A 25,825-nucleotide genomic window follows, 5' to 3' on the forward strand; every position below is an offset into this window, starting at 1 on the left:
TTAAGTTGCTGTTCTCTGATCCTTAGTTTAAACTGAACTTACAAAGCCCTGCTTTTCCCAAACATCACTTGAAATATATACTAGTATTTGGAGTTGAAGTTCAAGTGTATTTGAACTCTGGTGCTGTTCTTCATAAAAAAGATCCATAATTATTTTTGTTACCATTTGAAAATAGAAAACAAGAAATGTCTCTGGTGAGTTTCAGGGCTTGTGTTTGGAAGTACAGTCCCTTTCCTTGCTGCTAATGGACCTTGAAATTAAGTTGCACTTGTGCTATTTCCAGTGTACCTGCATTATCAGTTGTGTTGAAGCAGCAAGTTAAGTGTCCCAAGTTTAGTAGGTGGTGTGCCTAGAATTGGTTATTGGCTGTTTTATGCTGCTGAGAAGTAAGAGATGAAATTTAGTCCATTTACTATTATTTATTAATATTTTACATATAATTTATCTATCATATTAATTATAAATATTATTATTAGGCATTTAAAAAACACTGCTCAGCTCTGCCTTTAGTACTGGGGATTGAACCTGGGACTTTTGGAGCCCCAGGTATTAAAGTGTTTTTGCATAACCATTATTATTCTTCCCCCCACCCCCAGTCTTCTAAATTTGAGTAAGAAACAAATGTGTTCCTCCTTTCTGTGCAGCTATAAATACTTGACTTTGTTCATTTGTTAGAGACAGTTCTTTGGGTTTATTTACAGAAACGTACACATTATTGTTGGAGTGGTTTTTCACTTTGTGTGGTCAGAGTGTTTTGATTTTTGTTGTAAAGGAGGACAAGGAGGGGTAGAGAAGGAACGAAATGAAAGACCAAATGTCAAGAGAAAGGGAGTAACTTTCTGTCTTTTGGTATTTACAGTTTTGTTTCACAACTAGAGTCAATCCATGTAGACATTCACAAGGGAGCAGGTGATACTGACATCTGATGAATAAGGAGAAATCTAAACTTCCTACACTGCACAAATTAGCCCTCACAGCAGAGAATTCTATAATCCTAAATGTCCGTTGCCTGTAGTTCAGAAACCCTGATCTACAAGGTGTTTTTTTGTAATCTGGTATTCCCACTTGTGATCTTTGTAGAAGAGTTCCCTGAGGTTTTCTAACTGGCCAGCAGAGATTGAATGTGTCTTCCTTCTTCCTATCAACACTATTTGAAAGCCCTGAGTACCCCCACTCCCTTTTAGTTTGGCAGTGGATCCTTGTGACGGCTAAGGAAGAGATTTTAAAAACTCCCAGAAGACATTTTTTTAGATCTTGACTTAAAACAAAATAAAACAAACTCCCTTATTGGACCTAACCCAGTAAATTCGGGGCAATTTGCATTTTACTCTTGCTTATACAGAAGATAATTATTTCTTCTCATGAAAGAGCCACTAATTCAGTATAATAATTGCAAAGTAATCTGAGAGAGTAAATTTAAACGGCCAGGATGTTTTAGAATGGATTCCATTTTATTAATTTTATGCAGACTATATAATTATCAAGATATGGGAAAGTAAATTAAATAAATTAAGGGAAACAAGACAGGTCCCTAGAGATAGACTTAGAGTTTGAAATACCATACACAGTGTATTCGGAGCAACCCAAAAATGAGATTAGAAAGGTATATTGGGGAATTTCTGAAGATTTTTCAATATTAAATTAAGGAGTTTCTACTCTGTCTTATAGGCAGTAGCAAGAGCTGATGAGGTTATAAAGCACAGAAGGGCAGTAGATGACATCTGTGGTTTTAGAGAATATTTAAGGATTATGTAGAAGTGGGCTGCTTTGGGAGAGAATCAGACCAGAAGGCAGAGGAGAGACTGGTTGGTTGACTCAGGAAGTGAGAAGCCATGACATCCTGGGGGACGCAGGGAAGATCTGATATTCATATGATGGTACAGTTGAAGGCAGTGACATGGGGGAGTTTTAGGAGAGGGTGAGTGGGAAGCCATCATAAGAATATCTGCGATGTGAGGCTTGAAGGTTACCTTCCTGGGGTCATGCTTTTTTTTTTTTTAAATAAATTTATTTATTGGATAGAGACAGAGAGAAATCAAGATGGAAGGGGGAGATAGAGAGGAAGAGATAGAGACACCTGCGGCACTACTTCATTGCTCATGAAGCTTCTCCTTGCTGGTGGAGAACAGTGGTTTGAACTTAGATCTTTGCACACTGTAATGTGTTTGTTGAACCAGGTGCACCACCACCCGATGTGCCCTCCCCAGCCCCCTTTTTTTATTTGATTAATGAAATAGACTGAAAATCTGCCAGACAACAGCCATGTGTTAATGTGGACTTACAGAGTATAATTTAAAAAAAAATTATTTATTCCCTTTTGTTGCCCTTGTTGCTTTATTGTTGTAGTTATTATTGTTGTTGCTGTTGTTGGATAGGACAGAGAGAGAAATGGAGAGAGGAGGGGAAGACAGAGAGGAGGAGAGAACGATAGACACCTGCAGACCTGCTTCACTGCCTTTGAAGTGACTCCCCTGCAGGTGGGGAACTGGGAGCTTGAACCAGGATCCTTATGCCGTCCATGCACTTTGCTCCATGTGCGCCTAAGCCGCTGTGCTACTGCCCGACTCCCAGAGTATAATTTTTTAGTATGCTTCCTATTTAGGAATATGAATATAAAGGCAATTAGAATACCGATCTAGTGCTTAGGAGATAAGGAAAAAATAAAAGACTGTGTGGAGGCTGCTCTGGGTCAAATACCAGCTCCTTTACTTTATACTTTTGTGATTTGGGGCATGCTCCTTCTCTTTCTTTGTGAAGCCAGGACCTCATGCTTGTACAACTTCACTGCTCCTGGACCAGTATTTTCATTCAGATGAAAGGGGAGAGACACTGTTGTACTGGTGCTTCCTGAATGCGGTGGTACCAGGACTTGTGTCTGGGCCATACTCATGGCAACACAAGTCCCCTGCCTGGAGAGCTATCTCTTTGCCCCCTGGGCATGTTTCTTAACCTTAAATTTTCTCATCTATTAGATTAGAGAAATAATAATAGTGCTCATCTTGTGATGTTAAGAATATTGAGGTCAGTGTAGTGCATAGAAACATGGCTGGCAAAAACTCAGTACCTGTAAGAGCATCTGCTAATTACAATCTAAATACTGTCTGTAATATATTGATATAAAAATGGAAACTTCAGTAATTAACTATTAGGTTATCCTACTTATATTGAAATTCATAACTATTATTTGTACTTTGCTTTATAGTTTAGAAAATGTCTTCTGTATATTATGTCGTTTGAGTATTTAATGCTTGGAGAAGTTCCCAAATTGGCCTTTTTGGCATTATTTACAGACCCTTTTTATCAATATTTAGAAATTGAGCAGAAAATCTATGCATTTGTCAGTAATGTTGAAGAAGAAAAAAAATCTTAAACAAAAAATTGGAGCCTTGTAGTTGGACAATTGAAAAAATAATGTTGAGCTCAGCCTTGCTGGAACCACCTTCAAGCAGTGCAGCTGCATTCTATTCTGTGTTGGCTTCCTTCTTAAAAGGCCCGCTCTGCACAGTGCTAGCAGAAATGTTCCCAGATTTGTATCTGGCTTAATTCTTGGACAGGGTTCTAGTGGAGATGATTCACAACATGTGCCTGTCTGTGATCTTGTTGCAGTGCTTAGTGATCTAGTCACAGTGCCCAGGTGGAATATCCTACTTTTGTCTTCTCAAGTCAAGTTCTAGGTGGGAGCCTTCCAAATAAACCTTTTAAAACAGTGTTTGTCCAATCAAATGTGCTCTTTGCTCTCTAAATACATGCCTGGTCAACCACTGTCCTGGTGCTTTTATCATGATAGCGATGGCCACACAGTCAGTTCTTCTTGGTTGTCAGAAAAGTCATGACATATTTTTGTATAAGAAAACACATCATGACTTTTCCAGCAACCCAATAGATCACTGTATCTACCACTCACCTGCTCTGGCTGATTCCAGTCTACTTTTGGCATTTCCAAAAGCACTTGGAAAATTTAACTATCATGTTTTGCAAAAGGACAGTGCTTTTTGTTTGTTGTTGTTTTCATTTGGTTTTATTGTGCCTTCTGAAAGCTACAATTCCATCATAACATAAGTTGTGTGATTCTTTGGTGGCAGCTATAAAAATGTAAGTGAATTTTTTTCCCCTTTTGTTGCCCTTGTTGTTGTAGCCTTGTGGTTATTATTGTTGTTGATGTTGATGTCGTTCGTTGTTGGATAGGACAGAGAGTAATCGAGAGAGGAGGGGTTGACAGAGAGGGGGAGAGAAAGACAGGCACCTGCAGACCTGCCTCACCACCTGTGAAGTGACTTCCCTGCAGGTGGGGTGCTGGGATCTCCAACCGGGATCCTTATGCCGATCCTTGGGCTTTGTGCCACATGCACTTAACCCGCTGCGTTACCTCCCGACCCCCATAAGTGAACTTTTTAAAAAAGGCTATGATCAATCTCATTATGGTAGAGGGTTTTTTTTTTGTTTGTTTTGTTTTGTTTTCTTGGCAGCAACCTACCAGGTTTTGGGCTCATTACTGTGTCCATCAAGGAATATGTGTCGTTTTCTTCTTCAAAAGTAAATGTGCGGAGTCCGGCGGTAGCGCAGTTGGTTAAGCCCGCGCGCAAAGTGCAAGGACCAGAGTAAGGACCCCCTGCAGGAGGTCACTTCGCAAGCTGTGAAGCAGGTCTGCAGGTGTTTATCTTCCTCTCCCCCTCTCTGTCTTCCCCTCCTCTCTCCATTTCTCTCTGTCCTATCCAACAACAACAAGTATGGCAGCAATAACAACTACAACAAGCACAACAACAAGGGCAACAAAATGGGAAAAATAGCCTCCAGGAGCAGTGGATTTGTAGTGAAGGCACTGCGACCCAGCAATAACCCTGGAAGCAAAAAAAAAAGTAAATGTGTATTCCTCTGGGGTATGCTCTTCCCCCCCTGCCATTTGAGAGGAACAATCAGGGAGGACAGCAGCCCGAAGACACATGCACTGTGAGCTCACCTTGGGGATTTGTATGGACTTTACTGTTGATGACAGTTCTTCCTTACAGAGTTGTTCTGTAGCTCACAGATAGGACAGGCTGAAATTAGACTTGTTTGTTTTAATCAAGAGCAACAGATCCCACTTGCTCTAATTTGGCTTAATGAGGTATGTGTATACAGTTGTGCTATCAGCTTACATATGGTATTGATTCAATAGACAGTACAGAACTGCAGCAGAACATATGCTTTCTTGCTGATATTTTCTTGTCTTTGCCGTTTCATCCTTTACCTATTTTCCTTGACACACATTCAGCAGACTGATTTAGAGCCTTGGATTTTAACGTTTGGAAAATTTTTAGAACTAAAGCTGTTTTGGTGGGACCAGGTATATGTCTCTGCCTCCTTGTTGAATTTTTTTTTTCCTTTAGGTTTAAAGGCTTGTGGGTTTATGAGGGATTTATTTTATTTTATTTATTATCACCAGGATTATCACTGAGGCTCAGTGCTGGCACTACAAATCCACTGCTCTTGGGGGCCTTTTTTTTTCTTTCTATTTTATTTGATAGGACAGAGAGAAATTGAGAGGGGAGATGGACATAGAGAGGGAGAAAGATAGACATCTGCAGACCCTCATTCACAGCCAGTGAAGCTTCACCCCTGCAGATGAAGATCAGGGGATCTGACCAGTGTCCTTTGGAATGGTAATGTGTGCACTCAACTGGGTATTCCTACCCCCCCCCCCCCGCAGTTTTTAAACTGTGCATTTGGCTTTGCATAGCCACAGCTTCTAAAATTAGGCAACCTAAATGAAAATCAGTTACTAATTTTCTTTGCCTTTTCACTGTATCTCAGAAATGCAGAGATTAAACTTATTAGGTAAGGGTCATGTAAAATTCTTTGCTGAGTCTAAAAGTGAAGAAAAGAGTTATCCATTTAATAGATATGTGAGCAAGAGAGGCTTAGCTGCCCTGGGGTTCACACAGCAGAAATTATCTTCACTACAGCTCCCTGTCATTGCTTGTCCTTTGCTGTGGACACAGAGCAACTTACCTGGGCATAATCACAGCCTCCATGTATATGTATATATATGGATATATCAAGCTGAGGGCCTGTAGTTTATGTAGAAATAGCAGAGGGACCACCATCTGGGTTGCAAGAGGGTTTGAAGTATACTGTGATTTGCCTTGTCAGAGCTGGCCCACTAACTGGTTTCAAACTGTCTTGATGTTTTATGTTGGAGAGCTTTTTGAGTCAAGGAATCTTTCTCTCTACTTGGGTGCAGCTAGAAGTGGGCCCTTGAACTAGTCCTTCAAGAAGAGCCACAATGAGTACTGAAGGCCTATGCATATTCCCTTACTGAAGGACACGAGTGAGCAGCAGCCATAGGAATGTGGCTGAGGCAGTCTCAGCACTCTGACTTTCTGACATTAGTGTCAGCTCTGCCACACTATGTCCTTAGATAAACCAGCTTAATTTGCTCACATATAGGGTGCTAATAAAGTACCTGTGTCATGTTTTTTTTATGTTATTTATTTATTATTGGATAGAGACAGAGAGAAGTTGAGAGGGAGAGGAGGAGGGAGAGAGGGAGAGAAACAGAGAGACACCTGCAGCCCTACTTCACCACTTACAAAGCTTCCCCCTGCAGGTGGGGACCTGGAATTTAACCTGGGTCCTTGCTCACTGTAACATGTGCACTCAACCAGGTGCACCACCATCTGGCCCCTGTGCCAGGTTTTATTGGGACAACTATGAAAGCACTCAAGGCCAGCCACCGAGTAAGAAGAGCTCAGTAAGTTTTGGCTATTTGGACATGCAGTTGTTCTTACCTGCCTGCACCTCCTCTTCCTGTTCCTCTCCCTCCTTTTTCTCCTCCTTTTCTAACAAAGTGCTCAGTTATGGATTCTCTACTTAAAATACTTATTACCCTAATATTATTCTTAACTTATCATTTACCACTCAGCCCTCAAGTTGAAGAAACTAAACAATCATGTTTGGTTGTACTTTATAGGAAGCTAATCAAAAACTTCACCAAGTTTTAAGATTTCTTGTTAATGTATTATAGTTTTCCCAGTACCCACAAAAGCTTTTTAGAAATAGTTGAATGATGCCCACCTAACAACTTAGCACCTTACAAGTTTTTCCTTTCCTTTTTCTTTTTATTCTCCTTCCTTCCTTCCTCCTCTTTCTTTCTTTCTTTCTTTCTTTCTTTCTTTCTTTCTTTCTCCCTTAATCAGTAGAACACTGCTTATCTCTGGTTTATGGTGGTGCAGGGGATTGAACCTAGGACTTTGTGTGACCATTATGCTATCTACCTCTGCCCACAGGTTTTCTTAAAAAGTGAATGTTATTTAAAAAATGTTACTTGTGAAAGTTAGAACTGAAATCAATTAACTGATGGCAGCTATGTCAGTATACAAGAATATGCTCTTCTGTGTCTAGGAAGGATATTTGCCACAGTCAACAGGACTCAAAGATTCATGGAGAGACTTGCACTTCTTTTTTTTTAAATTTTTTTTTTATTTAAGAAAGGATTAATTAACAAAAACATAGGGTAGGAGGGGTACAACTCCACACAATTCCCACCACCCAATCTCCATAACCCACCCCCTCCCCTGATAACTTTCCCATTCTCTATCCCTCTGGGAGCATGGACCCAGGGTCATTGAGGGTTGCAGAAGGTAGAAGGTCTGGCTTCCGTAATTGCTTCCCCGCTGAACATGGGCGTTGACTGGTCGGTCCATACTCCCAGTCTGCCTCTCTCTTTCCCTAGTAGGGTGTGTATCTGGGGAAGCTGAGCTCCAGGACACATTGGTGGGGTCTTCAATCCAGGGAAGCCTGGCCAGCATCCTGGTGGCATCTGGAACCTGGTGATTGAAAAAGAGAGTTAACATACGAGGCCAAACAAATTGTTGAGCAATCATGGACCCAAAGCTTGGAATAGTGGAGAGGAAGTGTTAGGGAGGTACTCACTGCAAACTCTAGTGTACTTCTGCTTTCAGGTATATATTTTGCAGTAGTTTATGGATACGTGTGAACATAAGCTCTCTTTCATAGAAACTGGTGTATATCTAGGTTATGGGAATTTGTTAGAAAGTGAACCACCTGAGATGAAATTAGAGTGTACTATAAAAGGAAAGGTCTCACCCGAGTAATGAAGCTGAAGGGTTGTCATTCCACACGTGAAGTCTTTGGACACAGTCTGAGGTGAAGCATGTTGAGGTGGCAATCGTTGCGTTGGTTAGGCTGTGATCGGCGGATGCAATATTATTTGGTATGGATTGGGAGAGGCATACGGGAAAGTGGGCCCTATCCAAGGGTTCCAGGACTGGGGGAGGTAGGGGCTTTATAGTGGAGATGTGAAGTTCCTGATGTCTTAGGGTTCAAAAAGACAATCGATAGTTAGTGTTATCATCACATTATTTGGGTTAACTTTGAAAAGTCCTTTTGTTATGGTTTGCTGTACAGTATCCAGTATCTTGTATATAGCTGTGCTATTGGATGCTTCTAATCTACTTGGTCTAGGCTTTTGAGAGAGTCCGCATATCAAATACACAGCCTATATATTAAAAAGATTCAGTTTGTGTTTTGAAAAACTTTGAGACATACAATTGATTTTCCCCCTCTCATATTAATTAACTACTGATTTATATGTCTACATTTTGCTAGGAGTGTACGTAAACACCATTCCCACCACCAAAAGACTGTGACCCATCCCTCCCACCCACTCCCACCCCCCCACTGTCCCAGGAAGCTGCATGTCTACCCCTCACCTCAGAGTTTTTACTTTGGTGTCCTACTTACAATTTGGTCAGGTCCTGCTTTTAGTTTCCCTTTCAGATCTTCTTCAACTTCTGTTGATGAGTGGGATCATCCAACCCATACTCATCTTTATCTTTCTGACTTAGCTCACTTAACATAATACCTTCTAGCTCAGTCCAAGATGGGTCAGAGAAGGTGGGTTCATTGTTCTTGATAGCTGCGTAGTATTCCATTGTGTATATATACCACAGCTTTCTCAGCCACTCATCTGTTGTTGGGCACCTGGGTAGCTTCCAGGTTTTAGCTATTATGAATTGTGCTGCTATGAACATAGGAGTACACACCTCTTTTTGGTTGGGTGTTATGGAGTCCTTGGGGTATAACCCCAGGAGAGGAATTACTGGATCATATGGAAGGTCCATGTCTAGCCTTGTGAGAGTTTTCCAGACTGCTCTCCACAGAGGCTGTACCAATTTACATTCCCACCAGCAATGTAAAAGGGTTCCTCTGTCCCCACATAGACTTGCACTTCTTAAGGATTGCATTCAGAATCTGACTCTTGGACTAGGCAGACAGCTGATGGTTAGTGCTTCATGAGTGTGTAAACTACTCAGTTCTAAGTGCTGTATTTTATTCAGGAAACTAGACCTAGGAAAAGGGCCTTTGACATCAGACAATAAGCATGAGTCCTGACTCCCTTATTTAGTTGCTGTTGATATTTTGCTAACTTTATAAACCTCCATTTCATTCTTTGAACAGCAGGGATGGTGACACCAGTGCCCTTCTCAAGTCCTTGAGATAATGTATATTGTGATCCTGTCTTACCAATGGACCCTAGCCTTTGTGATTAACCTCTTGTTAGAGGAGAGTATTCATAAATAGAACCTGGCAAGTACTGATGTATCTTTCATCTAACCAGTTCTGACTGCATGGTGTCAGGTCTTGAATCCGGTCATGGAAATATAGCCTGGTTAGAAATAAGGGCTCCTGTCAAGAGTAGAGGACTTATCATGCAGGGGAAGAAAAAGGAAGAGAGTATGGGTGAAGTTCACCATGACTTATTTGATTCTCAGTCTAGAACTCCTTCTGCCTTAGTCTAAGAGGTCCTATTGGCTTTGCCTGACCCTTTGACCTGGGAATGATCTTAAAACTCTATAGTCCTATAACAGGAATGATCTAGCCTATCCTGGTCTAGGGAATTTGTACAAAGGAAATTTCTCTTATCATACTGTGGAAATTTTACTCCTTCTCCTGTCAGAGCTGAGCTAGTCTGGAAACCATGCCTGACCCCTCACTGTACCTTCTCACTCCAAAGTGGGGAGGGGAACTCCTGTGCTAAAGAGCTCAGCTCTCCAGGGAAGATGTTCATTAACCTGTCTAAACTTTATGCTAATAGAACTTTCTCAATAATTGCTCTCATTAAGTATAGTTAATATGAACAGTACAAGTTACAGCAAGATTAGCAGAAGAATAAAGTAAATATTTAAGACTTTATTTCAGGCTGTAATTGGGCTAGGACAAAGAGAAGATGAGTCAAAGCAGCATCTGGTGGGATCTGTCATTGAAGTGCAGTGAACTACTTGGCTGAAGCTCCAGTGCTTCTCTTCAGTGGTTGTGTTAATCCTTCTGTTTGGAACTTTTGTTCTCTCCTTACATGTCTGGCTTTTCTCAGACAGAGTAACATGATGATGAAGAAAAATAGCCTTCCCTGTACTTCCAGGAATGCTGTAAAGATTAAGAAGGTGATGACCCATGACTGGGCCAACTGTGGAGGGTTGTTGTCCCCTGAAGCCAGTGGACTAGTAGTAGTGGCCAGGCTATGCCTTGATGAGTACGTGCAGGTGATGAGTGTGTGTGTGTGGTAGTAAGCTCATCTGTCATCAGAGAGCACAAAGGATTGCCTTGGCAATGTTTTTGTGCCTCTAGTCTACCAGTGACCAAAGCCAGCCAATCTCTGTAATCAAGCTTATATAATAATAGAGCCATGTTTTCAAAAGGAAAAGTTTTACAGGTAGAACCTATCATGTATTATCAAAATAGATACAATTTTACTTTTAAAATTGAAAATTACAACTAATTAAAAATTGGAAAATACAAATCAGCTGTTAGTCCACCATTAAGAAATTAAAGTTGTTTGTTCCCAACAGATACTGCAATCTTTTCTGCGCCAGATACTTTCTAGGTACTGGAGATAGAGGAGTTAGGAAAATCAAGCCTTTATTTTTTTAATTTATAAGTTTTTGAAAGATTTATTTCACAAAAGAAAACAATCCAAAGCATCTATTCTGGCAAAGCTGATGCTGGTAGGGACATCATGCTTATAAACCCAGAATTCTGCCTCTGCCATCTCCCAGGCTGCATTTAAAAAACATTCTTAATAATTTATTTGTTGTGCGATAAAGACTTAGAGAGGAGAGAGAAGATCAGAGCACTGACCAACTCTGGTATATCTTTTTTATTTTTTATTAGTGATTTAATATTGTTTTACAGAATGATAATATTTGAGGAGGAAGTAAGAGTTTCACACCTACATATGTGTGTAACAGTTTGCCACACCTGTCACCAAATTTCCTTCCTTTGATAACCACAGTAGTTTTCAAAGAATCTAAGAGACAGTTTGTTTACTTTTATTTTTTTTCCTGCAAGGTCATTTGCGAAGCTCATCTTTTTTTTTTTTTCAATTGGAGATAACATTTTCCTTGGTGAAGTTTGATAATCAGCTAATATAGTAGCACATATTATGCCCAGTGCTGATAATTGCTGTGGGAGAACTAGCAAACTGAGGAGATAGCAGGGAAGGGTATATTGCTTCAGGCTAAGTGGTTGGTCAGGGAAAACCTCAATGAAGAAGTGATACAGAGAGTCAAGGGCAGACTGGGGATGTATTCTTCATGGGTGTATTCGAAGAACACTGTTGGATCATTTTAAACTTACTGCAGAAGTTGGTTCCTGAGGTCCCAGCTTCCTTTGTGCAACAGTGATGCTTTGGTTCTCCCTCCTACCCTCACTCTTCTTTCCTTCTCCTCCTACATAAGTGAATGAATCTTAAAAACAACATGAGTAGTTAATACCAAACTGTACCTTTCTCTCTGTAGCCTCTCACCTTCTTGCTTTCTGGGCCTGTAATTTAGTAGTTGTTCTGGGACTGCCTGTTCTCACACTCTGCAAAGGTTCATCCTATTGGCTAGTTGCTATATATAGAGAAAGCTCACCTTCTAGTATCTTCCTGAGAAAGAGGGCACACAGGGAGGAGAAATCCTTTAATGTTGGAAAACGCATCATATCTTCACTCCTAGATGATAATCTAGTTGAATGCAAAATTTTAAGTTTAGACTTGACATGTAGCTCAAGTAAGGTTATAGGTTGTATGATGAAAGCTTCTGGTTCTATCTCCAGTGTCACATGTGGGGTTCTGGCTTCTCTTTGTGTCTCTCTCTCTCTCTTTCTCTCATGTGAAACTCTATTTCATAATACATGCATATAATCTTTGAAAATAGTACAATTCGGGGGGGCATAACACAGTGGGTTAACATAACATGACGTCAAGTACACAGACCAGCATATGGATCCTGGTTTGAGCCCCTGGCTCCCACCTGCAGGGGTGTCGCTTCATGGGTGGTGAAGCAGGTCTTCTGGTGTCTTTCTCTCCCACTCTCTCCTCTCCTATCTCAGTTTCTCTCTGTCCTACCCTACAAAAACAATAGCAATGACAACAATAATAACAACAAGAAGGGCAACAAAATGGGGGAAATGGCTTCCGGAAGCAGTGGATTAGTAGTGCAGGCACCGAGCCCCATTGATAACCCTGCAGGCAAAAAAAGGAAAAGGAATACAATTCGAAAATTTATTTTCCTTAAAAGATGTAAAGATCTTGTGACTTTGATATGGCTTTCAGTGTTACTTTTGAGATGTCCAGTGGCATTTTAATGAGGTTATACCTTTGAAAAATTATTTAAAAAACAATTTACTTAATAATGGAAGAGAGAGGGGAAGGGAGAGGGAGAGGGGGAGAGAGGGAGAGAGAGAGAGAGAGAGAGAGAGAGAGAGAGAAAACACATTACTCTTGAATATACAGTGCCTGGGATTAAACTGGGAACCTCATGTTGACAAGCCAACCTGGACTGCTCCAGCAGCATTCTCCATCTAAATGTGACTGGCTTCTCTGAAAACCCAAGAAACTTGCATTCCACCCTGTGTCCTGATATTTCTTGTGCCTGGTGTAGACTGTATTTTATTGTAGTTTTTATTTATTTATTTATAAAATGGAAGTATTGACAAGAGTCCTCATAGGATAAGAGGGATACAGTTGCACACAAATCCCACCACCTGAACTCCATATCATCCCCTTCCATGAAAACTTTCCTATTCTTTATCCTTCTGAGAGTATGGACCAAAGATCTCTATGGAGTGCAGAAGATGGAAAGTTTGGCTTCTGTAGTTTCTTCTCCACTGAACATGGGCATTGGCAGGTCGATCTACACTCTCAGCCTATCTCTTTCCCTAGTGGGGTAGGGCTTTGGGGAAGTGGGGCTCCAGGACACATTGGTGAGGTCATCTGTCCAGGGTGGTCAAGTTGGTGTCATGGTTGCCTCTGGAACCTGGTGGCAGAAAAAGAGTTAAGATATAAAGCAGAACAAATTGTTAAATACTTATAAACCTAAAGGCAAAAATATTGCAGGTGAAGACTTAGGGTGTCTATTTTAGAAAAAACTAGTAGATCTATTTTAGGTATATTCCAAGGGGACCATGACTTTACTAGTTTTTGCCTGCGCCTGACAGCTAACATGCAGGTGGACCCAAGTTATTGTCTGGGGAGATGGTTTCATAGCTGGAAAAAGGACTAGAAAGCAGGATCAGGGAAGAGAGTAGCTTCCAAATATGGGAAAAGTATTATTATTATGGGAAAAATTAAATATTGTTAACTGTAAACCCCATCGATTTGATCTGGGGCCCATATTTGTTGCAGGAGCCTACGTAACCTCTGCATCCCTGTAGGTCTGAGCTGGCATTCTGTGGTCACGGCTAGGAACATTCCAGGCTGCATTAATTTCAGGACCCATCTTCCTCAAGTGGTAGAGTATGTTACCCAACCTCCTTCTGGAGAATGGGGCTGTCCCTACCTTTGCTGATTTATCATAGTTTTAATGCTCTGGTGGAATCTCCTTGTGGGACATTTATATCTGTCTTGTCTGAGTTTTCCTTGATAGTTCCTCTTTTCCCCACAGTTACAGATGTGATTCACTTGTTCTTCTTTTTCTTCTAGAACATTACTTGGAATTTGTACTAAGAAATCACTCACTTCCCTCCCCCCCATATCTTTTTTATTATCCTTCTGTTCATCTTTTTTTTTAAATAAATTTATTTAAGAAAGGATAAATTAACAAAACCATAGGGTAGAAGGGGTACAGCTCCACACAATTCCCACCACCCAATCTCCACATCTTTTTGCTCTATTTTCTAGAAGATTCCCATTATTTTATATTCTGTGATTCAGTGTATTATTTCTTCTTTTTGATTTTTTAATTTCCAAGAGGTCTTGTTATCTCAGAATCTGTTTAAACAGAGGGGGGTAGGGGGGTGGAGTTCCTGCACCTGTTAGAGTGTGTGTGTGTTACTGAGTACAAGAACCAAAGTTTAAGCCCCCGGTTTCTACCTGCAAGGGAGAAAGCTTCATGAGTGGTGCACCAGTGCTGCAGATGTCACTCCTTTCTCTTCCTCTCTATCTCCCTTTCTCTCTTAATTTCTCTTTACCTCTATCAAAAAAGAATTTAAAATAAAACAAATTAAAAAATAAAAAGATAAGTTAGAAAACCAAAAACAAATAAAAAAGAGCTTTCTCCTCTTGTTTTATGAATCTGTATGTTTCTTTGCTTTCTGAAGATAGTCATTCAGTTGAAACAGTGTTGTCCATTTTCAGCATTATCTCTTGAGTTTCATTTTCTTCTTCTCTTTCTGTTTGAGTTTTCATTGACGATTCTATTCAAATGTTTTTGCAGGTGGCTGGTCAGCCACCTTACCTTTAGGTTTTACTTCGTATTTAGAGGAAGAATATCTGGACAGATAGCTAGTGGACCACCTTACAGCAAACCAGAGATGATAGTATCTGACCCATGACTTATTTCTCTAGTTAGATTCCTCAGGAAGAATGCTTCAGTACCCAGGAGACCAAAAGAATCGCTGCTTGAAATCTGATACAAAGCTGAGGACTGGGACCTATTATATCTGGGGCAGATCTCTCACTTCTGCTTTTGTAGCCCCCTCATTGTTTTAGGTCAGTTCTCTCCAGAGAGAAAAAACTTTGCTGCTTACAACTGGAAGCCTCTGGTATACACTTTTGCAGATTTGAATGTCACTACAAGTCACACTCTCACAAATAATGCATGAATATTTCTGTTTTATATTTTATGTATTAGTACTTTGTATTTTCTTAATTTTTTCCAGTAGAATAAATAGAAAATTATGTCTTACATGTGTTCACTTCTTTGATTACTAGAGAGGGTAAATGCTTCCCATATGTTTTGTGGGATTTGTATATTTTATGGATGTCCTATCCTGTCTGTTTTTGCTTTTATTTTCCTCAGCACTGATAGAAGTTTTAATTTTAATGGTGATGTTTGGATTGAAGACTTCCTTAATTTTTTGTTGGTTTTATGTGATTCTATCCCCCTAGAGTAACCATAGCCATCTTTCGTGAGGGTAGAGTCTCCTGAAATGCTTTATCTTTCTTATGGTATATATTTCCTATAAGATTAGTCATTGTCAGTTCAGCTAAAATCTAATGATCATCCTACACCATTCCTGACTCTTACAAGTTCTCTATATGAATTAGACCTGTGACTAGTTATTGACAGTCTGTTCTTGTGAATGAGTATCTATCTTGACTGGACTACAGCCACTACAGCCATTCATTTTTGTGGTGTCTCTGTTTTCACCCTACAGTAGCAGAAATTGAATAGATGTGACAAGAGATCATCAAAGTCTAGAATACTTACAATATGACCGTTTCAAAATATATTCACCAAGCCTTGAACTAGATATATACTGGTTGCTTAATACCATATAAGAATTTGTAGTGGCTTGTATGCCGGGCTAGCATGAAGGTGTTTCTTCCCGAGCACGTGCTCTCTGGGTTGGAGAGAACTCGACAGGAGCCAACCTGGGCTGCTGCTTACTCAGCAACACAGGAGAGAGACCAGGAACTCGTGGTACACAATGCATCTTTATTGATCAGAGACAACGCTCTTCTATATTTTTTACCGGAAGTGACAAGTCGGAAAAGGAAATGGCTAGGAAAGGGGATGGAGAAAAGGAAAGAGCAGGCTAATGGTAGAAACTCCCTTAGCAGCTGTTGCGAAGTTTTTAACTGGTGGGATTAATTTATACCCTGCAGGCAGGGCAGGTCTCAGGCAAAACAGTGACTATGTAAACAGATCATAGTATCAGCAATGGAGGATGGAGCAGAGCAGGGGGGGCTGGCTTAAGGCCCGACACTTGTGGAAACCAGTGGTTCCTTATTCTTGTGAATACAGCTTAAATAAATGTGATTGCTATGCCTCTACAAGAACTACTAAACAAGATGACAGTGGCAGTCACCTTTCTTCAGATGGTGTGTATATATACAATACCTGTGCCAATCTACTTTTCTCTGAATTCCCCCAGATAACTGGTTTCCAGGGTGACTTTTGTGTCTATTCTCTGTGCATCTAATCATTCTCCCTCCCTTTCCACTCCGTTCCCCAACTCTCACCAATTTCTAGAATACAAAATGTATAAAATGGACTTAACCTACTCAGACTTCTTTTTTGTCATTATTTTCACAGAAATACAAAAATATTGTGTTTAAAAAATAAGATCCAGTAGACCAAAGTCAGTGGTTAGCATGAACGAGCTGAAAGTTTCCATATGTTTTAACTACCAGTCTTTTCAAGAAGTGCTTCCTCCGCTTGTTTATAGGTTCACTGCCTTCCTCTTGTGAGTTTTTCTTTGTCCACACTTGTAACCATCACCCTCATCCCTTTAAGGATCCAGAGTCTCACTTCTTTTTTTTTGTTTTTAATTTTTACTTATAAAATGGAAACACTGACAAGACCATAGGATAAGAGGGGTACAACTCCACACAATTCCCACCTCCAGAACTCCAAATCCCATCCCCTCCCCTGATAGCTTCCCTATATTTTTATCCCTCTGGGGGTATGGACCCAGGGTTGTTATGGAGTGCAGAATGTGGAAGGTCTGGCCTCTGTAATTGCTTCTCTGCTGAACATGGGTATTGGCAGGTCGATCCATACTACCAGCCTGTCTCTCTCTTCCCCTAGTGGGGCAGGGATCTTGGGAAGTGGGGCTCCAGGACACATTGATGGGGTCGTCTGCCCAGGGACATCCAGTTGGCATTATGGTAGCATCTGGAACCTAGTGGCTGAAAACACATTAAGATAGAAAACAGAACAAATTGTTGACTAATCATGAACCTAAAGGCTGGAATATTGCAGATGAAGATTTGGGGTCTCCTTTTTGGAAAAAGCTAGTAGGTCTATTTTAGGTATATTCCAAGGGGCCCATGATTTTACTAGTTTTTGCCTGAGCCTGACATCTGACTTGCAGGTGGACTCAAGTTATTGTCTGGGGAAGATAGTGTCATAGCTGGAAAAAGGACTAGAAAGCAGGATCAGGAAGAGAGTAGCTCCCAAATATATAAATACAAGTATATAAATATTGTTAACTATAAACCCCATCAGTTTGATCTGGGGCCCATAGTCAGCACAGAAGCCTTTGTAACCTCTGCATCCCTGTAGGTCTGAGCTCACATTCCATGGCCACAGCAGAGTTTCACTTCTTAAGAGTTGTGCTTGTACTGAGGACTAGGTGACCCAGAATGACTCTCACCTGCCATATAGCCTTTGCCTCCTAAAGGGCTTTTCTTCTACCGCCTTTCTCTAACTTTGGAAAAATTGTTGCTAGACTCCATGCGCCTGATAACACTCTCTTCCTATCTCCTGTCCTTATATTCCCTCACTTGGCTTCCAGACCCCTGAAAATAATGCCCTTAGGTTGTAGGGTAGACATGAAGTTCTCAGCCTGCTGATTTCTATTCACATTCATAATTCTTTTGAGGGAGGAGTGGCTTAGCAGAAACACACTGTGTATTATACATATGTGGATGTGATAGACTTGGCCATAGTGTGGAGCTGTGCAGCAAGGGCCAGTAAGTGACACTGGAAGACTTCTCTCTTTAGAAAGGCCAGCTTGTAGGGTATGGAGACAACGTAATGGTTGTTAAAAAAAAAAAGAAAGAAAGAAAGAAAGAAAGAAAGAAAGAAAGAAAGAAAGAAAGAAAAAGAAAGGAAGCAAGAGAGAAAGAAAAGAAAAGGACTTAAGGACTTTAATGCTTGAGGCTCTAATGTCCCAGGTTAAATCTCCAGCACCACCATAAATCACAGCTGAACCATGTTCTTGAAAAATAATCAGTTAATAAATAAACCTGTTTGCAAGTTTGGCCCTTGATGGATTTTGAGGATTTAGATATTGGGAGGCTTCCTACAATTTTTTTCATATGAGTGACATTATCTGCCTAAACTATACAAATTATCTGACTTGGAGTGCAGTTAGTGGTATGCCAGGTAGAATGTACACATTACCAAGCACAAAGTCCCAGGCTTAAGCTCCCAGTTTCCATCTGCAGGGAGAAGCTTTGTGAGAATAGAGCAGTGCTGCTGCTGACTATTGATGTTTCCCTCTCCCTCTCCCTCTCCCTCTCCCTCTCCCTCTCCCTCTCCCTCTCCCTCTCCCTCTCCCTCTCCCTCTCCCTCTCCCTCTCCCTCTCCCTCTCCCTCTCCCTCTCCCTCTCCCTCGCCTCCAGCTCATCACTTGGATCCTTGGCTTCTGTATTCCTCTTGGTGAACCCCTCCATGGTATTTTTTTCTTTAGCTCAGCTACTATATTCTTTATCTCTGTGACTTCTATTATAACTTCTCTCGTATTTGCTTTGATTCTTCCATTTAATTTCTTAATTTGAGTAATAGTCTTAGGACTATAATTTTGATGTTCTTTTTAGGAGACTTGCATACCTCTTTTGAATTTGAGGTTTTTCTCTGAGTTGCTGCCTTGGTCAATCAGTGTGAGTGATTTCTTCTGTCTTCACTTTATGTTAGATGTTCTTTAAGAACTTGGGCGCAGGGGTCTGTGCTTGTACCTGGGTGATGATCAGAAACTCAGGTTTATAGATGTTCAACAGTTACTAGGTTCCCTTAGGTGTGTGTTCAGGCTTAATATTTGACTGGGGCTTTAGGTTGTAACAGTTTTGTGTCTGGCTGGGCAGATTCTGATAGGGTGTGAATTGAGGGTCTTCCCCCAGGGTCTGTTGCTGTACAAACAACTTCCAGTATGGTTGTGTCCACCAGAGAGCCAGCAAACTTCTTTGATCATCAGGGCTATCTGCCACTGTGGTTTACTCTCTACCCCCCTCTCTGTAGCTTTAGGGTCCCCGTTTTGCAGTGTTACGGGGTTGTAGTAGTAGGGTTGGCCTGCCTGAACATCAGCACCACCTGCCTGCTAGACCAGGGTGCCATACCTTACAGATCTCTTCTGCCTGTGGTTTGCCATCAGGGTACGGGTGGTGGGGGAGACGGGACTCTTAGGTGCTAAGGGAAGGCATTTTTCTGTGTCATACTTTCTCAATGTTGAGTTTCTTGTCTCTGCAGTGGGAAGTCTGTTCCTATGCATGTTTTTCCATTAGTTATGTGTTTGCTGGTGATATCAGCAGGTGGGTGAGGCAGGTCCTCTTGGTCATGTCGGCCCTAGCCATAGAGCTTTCTCCTTTTTATTTTTCTGATCATGTTACCAACTAAGAACCCTTCAGCACTCTCAGGGGTGTTGTAAGAGGTTAAAACAAGAGACAGCCTGAAACCAATTCCACTTACAGTGCAATAAATTGGGGGGTGGTGGTTGTCTCATCCGCTTCTTCTGTTACTCTTTTCCTTCCTGTTGCTCTCTACAACAGACAAGTCATTCTTTCCTGTGTCTGGTCAGTGCACACACTTTGGTTTGCACGTATGTCTGACGTAAATTATTCTAACATTTCTCCCAGTCTCCCTTCACTCTCTATTGAACATATGACCACTTCTGTGACTGTTTTTGCATTAAAAGGGGTGTCCCCCCACTCCACAAATAGGCACTGGCAAGTGAGTCAAGCATAGTTGATCACTGTGACACAGAGACTTGCTGATTCTTTGTTTTTTCCTTATTTGGCATACATTGTCAGCAGGGAAAAACACCTACCTGAGAGTCGGCACTACAAAGCAAACCCACTTCCTTCAGCATTTTTACGGTACTGTTAAGAGAATGCAGCAGAGAACACTTCTCTTGGTAGAACCAAGCAGCGTGAGTGTTGTAATGATTACATTGGACATGTAGACTCTGAGCCTCACTTGCATCATTTTGCGTTTACTAAGCCAGTCTTAGATGCAAGGTCCTCACTTCAGGGAGGTTACATTCTAACTAGAGAGACAGGCAGTATGAGACTAACAAGTCTGAATAGAATAATAATGTCTGGTAGTGATCAGTTCAGCAAAAAAGCATAAAGTGACATTTAGAGATGAAAATAAGTTATCTAGGATATGTTAGAATTCATTTACCATGGTTGGGAAAAGCTTCAGAGGGAAACCCTAGAGCCAAATTTGGAGTAAAATAAGGGAGCATGGAATGAGTCTGGGATTAGGGCTATTCATAGTTTCCTTACAGATCAAACAGAAGCCAGTGGGATAGAAGGCCAGTGAGTGAATATCAGCTGAAGGTGAGAGCTCTAAAGACTAAGCTGGTGTCATCTACTTGATGCTTTGTGAATATGTATTTGCTAATACATTTATGCAAATCATAGCAGCTGCTGTGATTGCTTGTGGTTATTTTTTCCTGGAAGCTTATAAACTGTGGGTTCCACTTAAGCCTCGTAATACTCAAGGTTTGGTGATTGCTCAGACAGCACTAATATTTTGGTGCTTTGTCTCTTCCTTCTATCAGCAGTGACAGTTTGGTTCATTCTGTTGTCTCTCTAGAAAGTTCATTACTTAGTTGGGCCATATCTGCAAGGCTGATTGACATAAATGATCTGTCTGTCTTTCTTTTTTTTTTCCTTTTTTTCTCTCTTTCTTTCTTTTCTAGATCTTGACTTAAGAAAGCAAAACTAGAGATCTGGGCAGTAGCGCAGCGGGTTAAGCGCAAGTGGCGCAAAGTGCAAGGTCCAGCGGAATGATCCCGATTCAAGCCCCCGGCTCCCCACCTGTAGGGGAGTCACTTCACAGGCAGTGAAGCAGGTCTGCAGGTGTCTGTCTTTCTCTCCCCCTCTCTGTCTTCCCTTCCTCTCTCCATTTCTCTCTGTCCTATCCAACAATGACATCATCAACAACAATAAAAATAACTACAACAATAAAAACAAGGGCAACAAAAAGGGAATAAATAAATATTTTAAACATTTTTAATTTAAAAATAAAAAGCACAACCAGGCCCTGTTTTAATTTCAGATCTTCCAGATGACTTTAGAGAAGAAAAGATAGAAAGAAATCTTCATGTATATTATGCCTACTTTGAGTCAAACACACTGTTAAAGTTTACTTATTGAATCATTAACCCATATCACAATACTGGAAACCATTGTGTGTTTTTCTTTCTTTCTTTTCTTTTTTAGTTGTACCCAAGACTAGCTTAATAAACACTGAATGATAGAGCTAATGTTTATAGTGTCTGCATGCCTGATTTATTCATTAAGTGCTCTGCTTTTTTAATAGGTGTGTATCACTACAAATCAATGTTTCTTCCTGTATACTATTTTTCAGAAAAGCCCTTCAATCCCACAGGCTTCTGTTTGATCTATAAGGAAACTAAGGAATAACCCTAATCCCAGACTCATTCCATGCTCCCTTATTTTACTCCAAGTTGGGCTCTAGGGTTTCTCTCTGAAGCTTTTCCCAGCCAGTATTTTGTTTGTTTGTTTTTCTAGCAAAAAAATATATCATGACTTTTCTGACAACTCAATACATTAAGTTTACCACTAGGTCTATTTCTGTCCTTCACCATAATTGTCCTGACTAACCAATCCTCCTTTTCTTTTGGTAACTACTAATTTGGTGTTTGGCATTTAAAAATTTTTGAGAGACTTGGGTCCACTTTGAATGAATGGATTAAATGGAAATTGTTCCTTTAACTTGGTGGGTGAATACTGCCTCATTAAAGAAAGAGTTATCAGATTGTTTCTGTGTTCTGGAACTGACTGTCACTCAAAAGATAGAATAGGAAGTGGTGTTAGAATGTTCCTCTACTCTTTTGGAGGAAAGCATGAGGAGTGTCTCTACTCAAGATCCTATTATAACACCTGAGACTACACTTTCTAGTCCATCAAGTATTGTCAGGAGAACTGATTTCTTTTGTCTGTGTTTTGACTATAGATGAAGCCATATTGGGGTTCTTTTATTTTTGAAAATAGAGTATCTGAGTTCTTTCTAATAAACTATAACTCAAAATTTGTGTGATTTTAGTAGAATTTAAGTTTATCCTCTCATCCCACCCACTCTGATCAATTCAGACATCTCTGAGTGAAGGACAGACCCAAGTTTTCCCATTAGGATCTATTTCTTCTTTGTTATTTTGCTTTTTTTGCATTCCATGTCCTTGTGTATACATAATTTCATCACTTACAAGCCAACTCTTTTCATTCTTTTTCAGACACACACACACACACACACACACTCTCTCTCTCTCTCTCTCTCACACACACACACACACACACACACACACACACACACACACACACACACACACATACAGCATCTCTCCAGTGTCAAGGCACTCCTCTAATGTATGGTTGTTCTGAAGATTCTCTATGACCACAAGGGTTTTTTTTATTAAAGCGTGTCATATGACTTCCTTCTCTTGTCCCTCTTAGAATGGACACTGGATTTGAACTAGATTTCTAAGTAAGATCTCCAAATGGCTTCTGGATGAAGGATATCATGGCCTTTACTCATTCCTCCTGAGATAATGAACTATCTCAGGGCAAATTCATTATGGTTTCTTGTAAAAACAGCAAACAAGTGTGCCTCCAGGGGAACAAAGGTTCTTAATAGACCTCACATGAGAGAAGTATCCTATTCTCATTAATTACAACTCATTTTTGTGCACTTTAGTCCCACCAGCATGTTTTCATAGCACGTGTATGTTAAGTGTTAGTAGGTATTGAATGGGAAATTGAAAATGGATGGTAGATTCATTAAGTTGCAAATGGAAATGTTACCAGAGGGCACTTGGTTCCTAACTAGGCTGATTACTCATACTGTATGTATTTTTACTGTAAGAGGTGAAATAGCACACACTTGAGTGTTTATCTCCATTTATTCTCTCTTCTTTTCCATCTGCATACTCCTCACTTCTAGTCCTCTTTCTTAGAGAATTTTGCATGACTGAAGGCTAGGGCAGCCAGAAGACAATGGTTAAGGTACTTGTAAATTAAATATTGCTATAGTTGATCCAGATTTTCTTCTGAGGTTGGCAAAACTGGCAGTTCTGTGGGTCCAGGCCAGCTAGTCACATGGCTCTTTTCAATCAAGGAGGGAAAATGCAATAATGTTGGCTCCTCTTACCTCATTTCCTAAGATTAGAGCTATGAAATACGATAAAATTGGAAATAAATTCCCATTATGTTGGAATTTTTTTTCTTCTTGATTGACTTTGTATTTTCATTCTTCTCTATTTTAATTTTAGTATGTAGTTTCTCTGCAATTGGCTTTTTTTTTTTCTCAGTGATGTCACTGGCTTTGGCTAAACAGGAAAAGACTGTTCAGAGTTTCTGTTAGAACCATCAGGAATGCTGCTGGAACAGCTTTGATTCCCAACAGAACTGGTTTCAGGAAGCTTGGGTTTCACCAAGTTGTAGTTGATGTTTCAGCTTACTGTCTTACCATTAACAAATACTCCCCAGCCTTAGTCCAAGTTCTGCTTAAGGGATAGGAGAATAAGTTAGATGGCTTTACTGCACTCCTGCCAATTTGTAGGAAACTATGTCTTTATTATTTTTAGTGGGTCCCCAAATGACTGTAACTTTACTAGGGATGTAGAAACAGAGATAAAATCTCTTGGAGGCAAAGAATGGTTCGGCTAGCAGTATTTGGCACTCTCAGGCACACATATGCTTGTTCTTAGATTTTGGTTCTTTAGAAAAAGAAATGGTGGGATCCTGCTCCTTTGGCCAAATAGCTAGGGTAGAGTAAGACCAGAGTGAGAAAAAGATTGAATTCACTTTATTTTCATGCAGCAGCATAGGCAGAGTCCCTTGTATTTGGGTCATTGTGCATCTTCTACATGTCTGTGTTTCTAGGAATTGGAAATGGCCACCAGGTAATTAAAATATAACACACAGTTTAAACTCTTTAGGTCATATGAAACTAGTTGAACTTGGGAATTAATTTCAAGAATTTCTGGGCATTAAATAAACCCCAACATTATATAATTGTTGTTGAGGGAGTGGTTGAGTCATTCAGTTTTTCTAAATTTCCTGTTCTTAATATCATTGGCTTGAAGTTTTATTGGTGAAAGTTAGTGTTCTCTGTTTCCCTTATGGTATGTAACTGGAACTTAAGTTCCTTTGCTTCCCCTCCCTTCTTGCCTCTCCTATTTCTCCCTTTCACTCTTCTTATTTTAATACTTGGTAGGGAAAAAAAAAAACTTGTCCTTATAAAAATACGATGGAAAACTATTTAAAAATTCTTTTATACAATTGACCATGTTCTGAAGATTTTATAACTTCCTTCCCCACTGTCTGTCTGTCTGTCTGTCTCTCTCTCTCTGTCTCCCCCCCCCCCATTTTATTCATTTCGATTTACAGGACTTGCTATGTGGGTGAGGAATAAAAAGAAAGAAAAAGAAGAATTTGTATTTGGGTGAGGGGTAGATAGCATAATATTTATGGAAAGAGATTCTCATGCCTGTGGCTCTGAAGTCCCATATTCAATCCCTTATACCACCATAAACCAGAGCTTAGTAGTGCTCTGGTTTAAAAAAAAAAAAAGGATGAAGAAGAAAAGAAAAAAATTGTATTCATGAACTATAGAATCTAAAATATGAAAGTTATAATCTCCCAAAACATGGAGAAAGTATACCATCATGTTTCATATATGTGTGAGCTTCCCCTGAAAAGTGAAATCAAACTATTCCCCTGTGTTAGGAAGGACCTCACCAGATTTAAGGAGTTGGGAGGTTGACACCTCAGGTTTGGAGTCTCTGGCAACGATCCTCAGTAATAAGTCAGCAGCAGCATAATGTGGCTTGGCAGTTCTGGTAGTGTTGACTTAGTTGAAGTCAGCAGAGGCATTATGATGATAAAGGATCAGAGAGAGGAAGCATCAAGAAATATGGGCCTAGTCCTAGAGATTTCAGGACTAAAAGTAAGGATCTTAAAGAGAATGGGAAGGGTTTCTTGACATGAGAACAGCTGTAGTATAAGTACAAAAGAAAATATCTCTTGTTTACAAAAAAAACAAGATGTCTTCTTAAAACTGTATGAGAAGTTGTACGATAACTTGGCTGACTGAATATTTTTCTATTCTTTGTAATTTCAAAAGTATAGAGATAAACAGAAAGGGAGAGGGAGTGAGAGAAGCAGAGACACTGCACCCCAGCACTGCTCCTCAATTCTTGTAACTTCCTCCAGTGCTGTAGTGTTCCCTTGTGGTGCTGGAGTTTAACCCCAGGGATTCAAGTGTGGTAAGGTGTGCACACTACTTAGTGACCTACACCTCCCAGGTTTTTGTTTTGCATAAAACATAACTTTCTTTATTTGACTGGATTTAATCTGGAATCAGTAGAATTAATAGATTTGAGGTGTTTGGTTTTTTTTCTGGAAAGTCATTTTGGGAAGATTTTTTTTCCTACTTTTTTTTCGGGGGGGGGGGTGATTGTTTACAGCATACCTGTTGTCACATAGGTACAGCCTCTCATCTCCCCATAAGTATTTGCAAGATACTCTCTTCCCCAAACTAAGTCATCTTCTATCATCAAGTATGACATAAATTCAGAATCGTAGATGGATGTGGGTGATTGAGTCTCAAAATTTTTATGTTATCAAAAATATGAGTTTAGTCTGATA

At 40.2% G+C, this 25,825-nt stretch overlaps 1 protein-coding gene and 1 non-coding gene across 6 annotated transcripts in view; one reads left to right on the forward strand and one right to left on the reverse strand.

The window, feature by feature from the left end:
• MGAT5 (alpha-1,6-mannosylglycoprotein 6-beta-N-acetylglucosaminyltransferase) overlaps positions 1 to 25,825 on the forward strand; it is a 361,514-nt gene that overhangs the window by 164,412 nt on the left and 171,277 nt on the right. The gene's annotated exons all lie outside the window — the stretch shown is intronic.
• Positions 7,295 to 7,424, reverse strand: LOC132534535 (small nucleolar RNA SNORA24). Its single transcript, XR_009546235.1, has one exon. It is a non-coding gene; the product is annotated as a small nucleolar RNA SNORA24 (small nucleolar RNA).

This window comes from Erinaceus europaeus, chromosome 18, assembly GCF_950295315.1.
Source record: "Erinaceus europaeus chromosome 18, mEriEur2.1, whole genome shotgun sequence".
Classification (NCBI taxonomy): Eukaryota; Metazoa; Chordata; class Mammalia; order Eulipotyphla; family Erinaceidae; genus Erinaceus; species Erinaceus europaeus.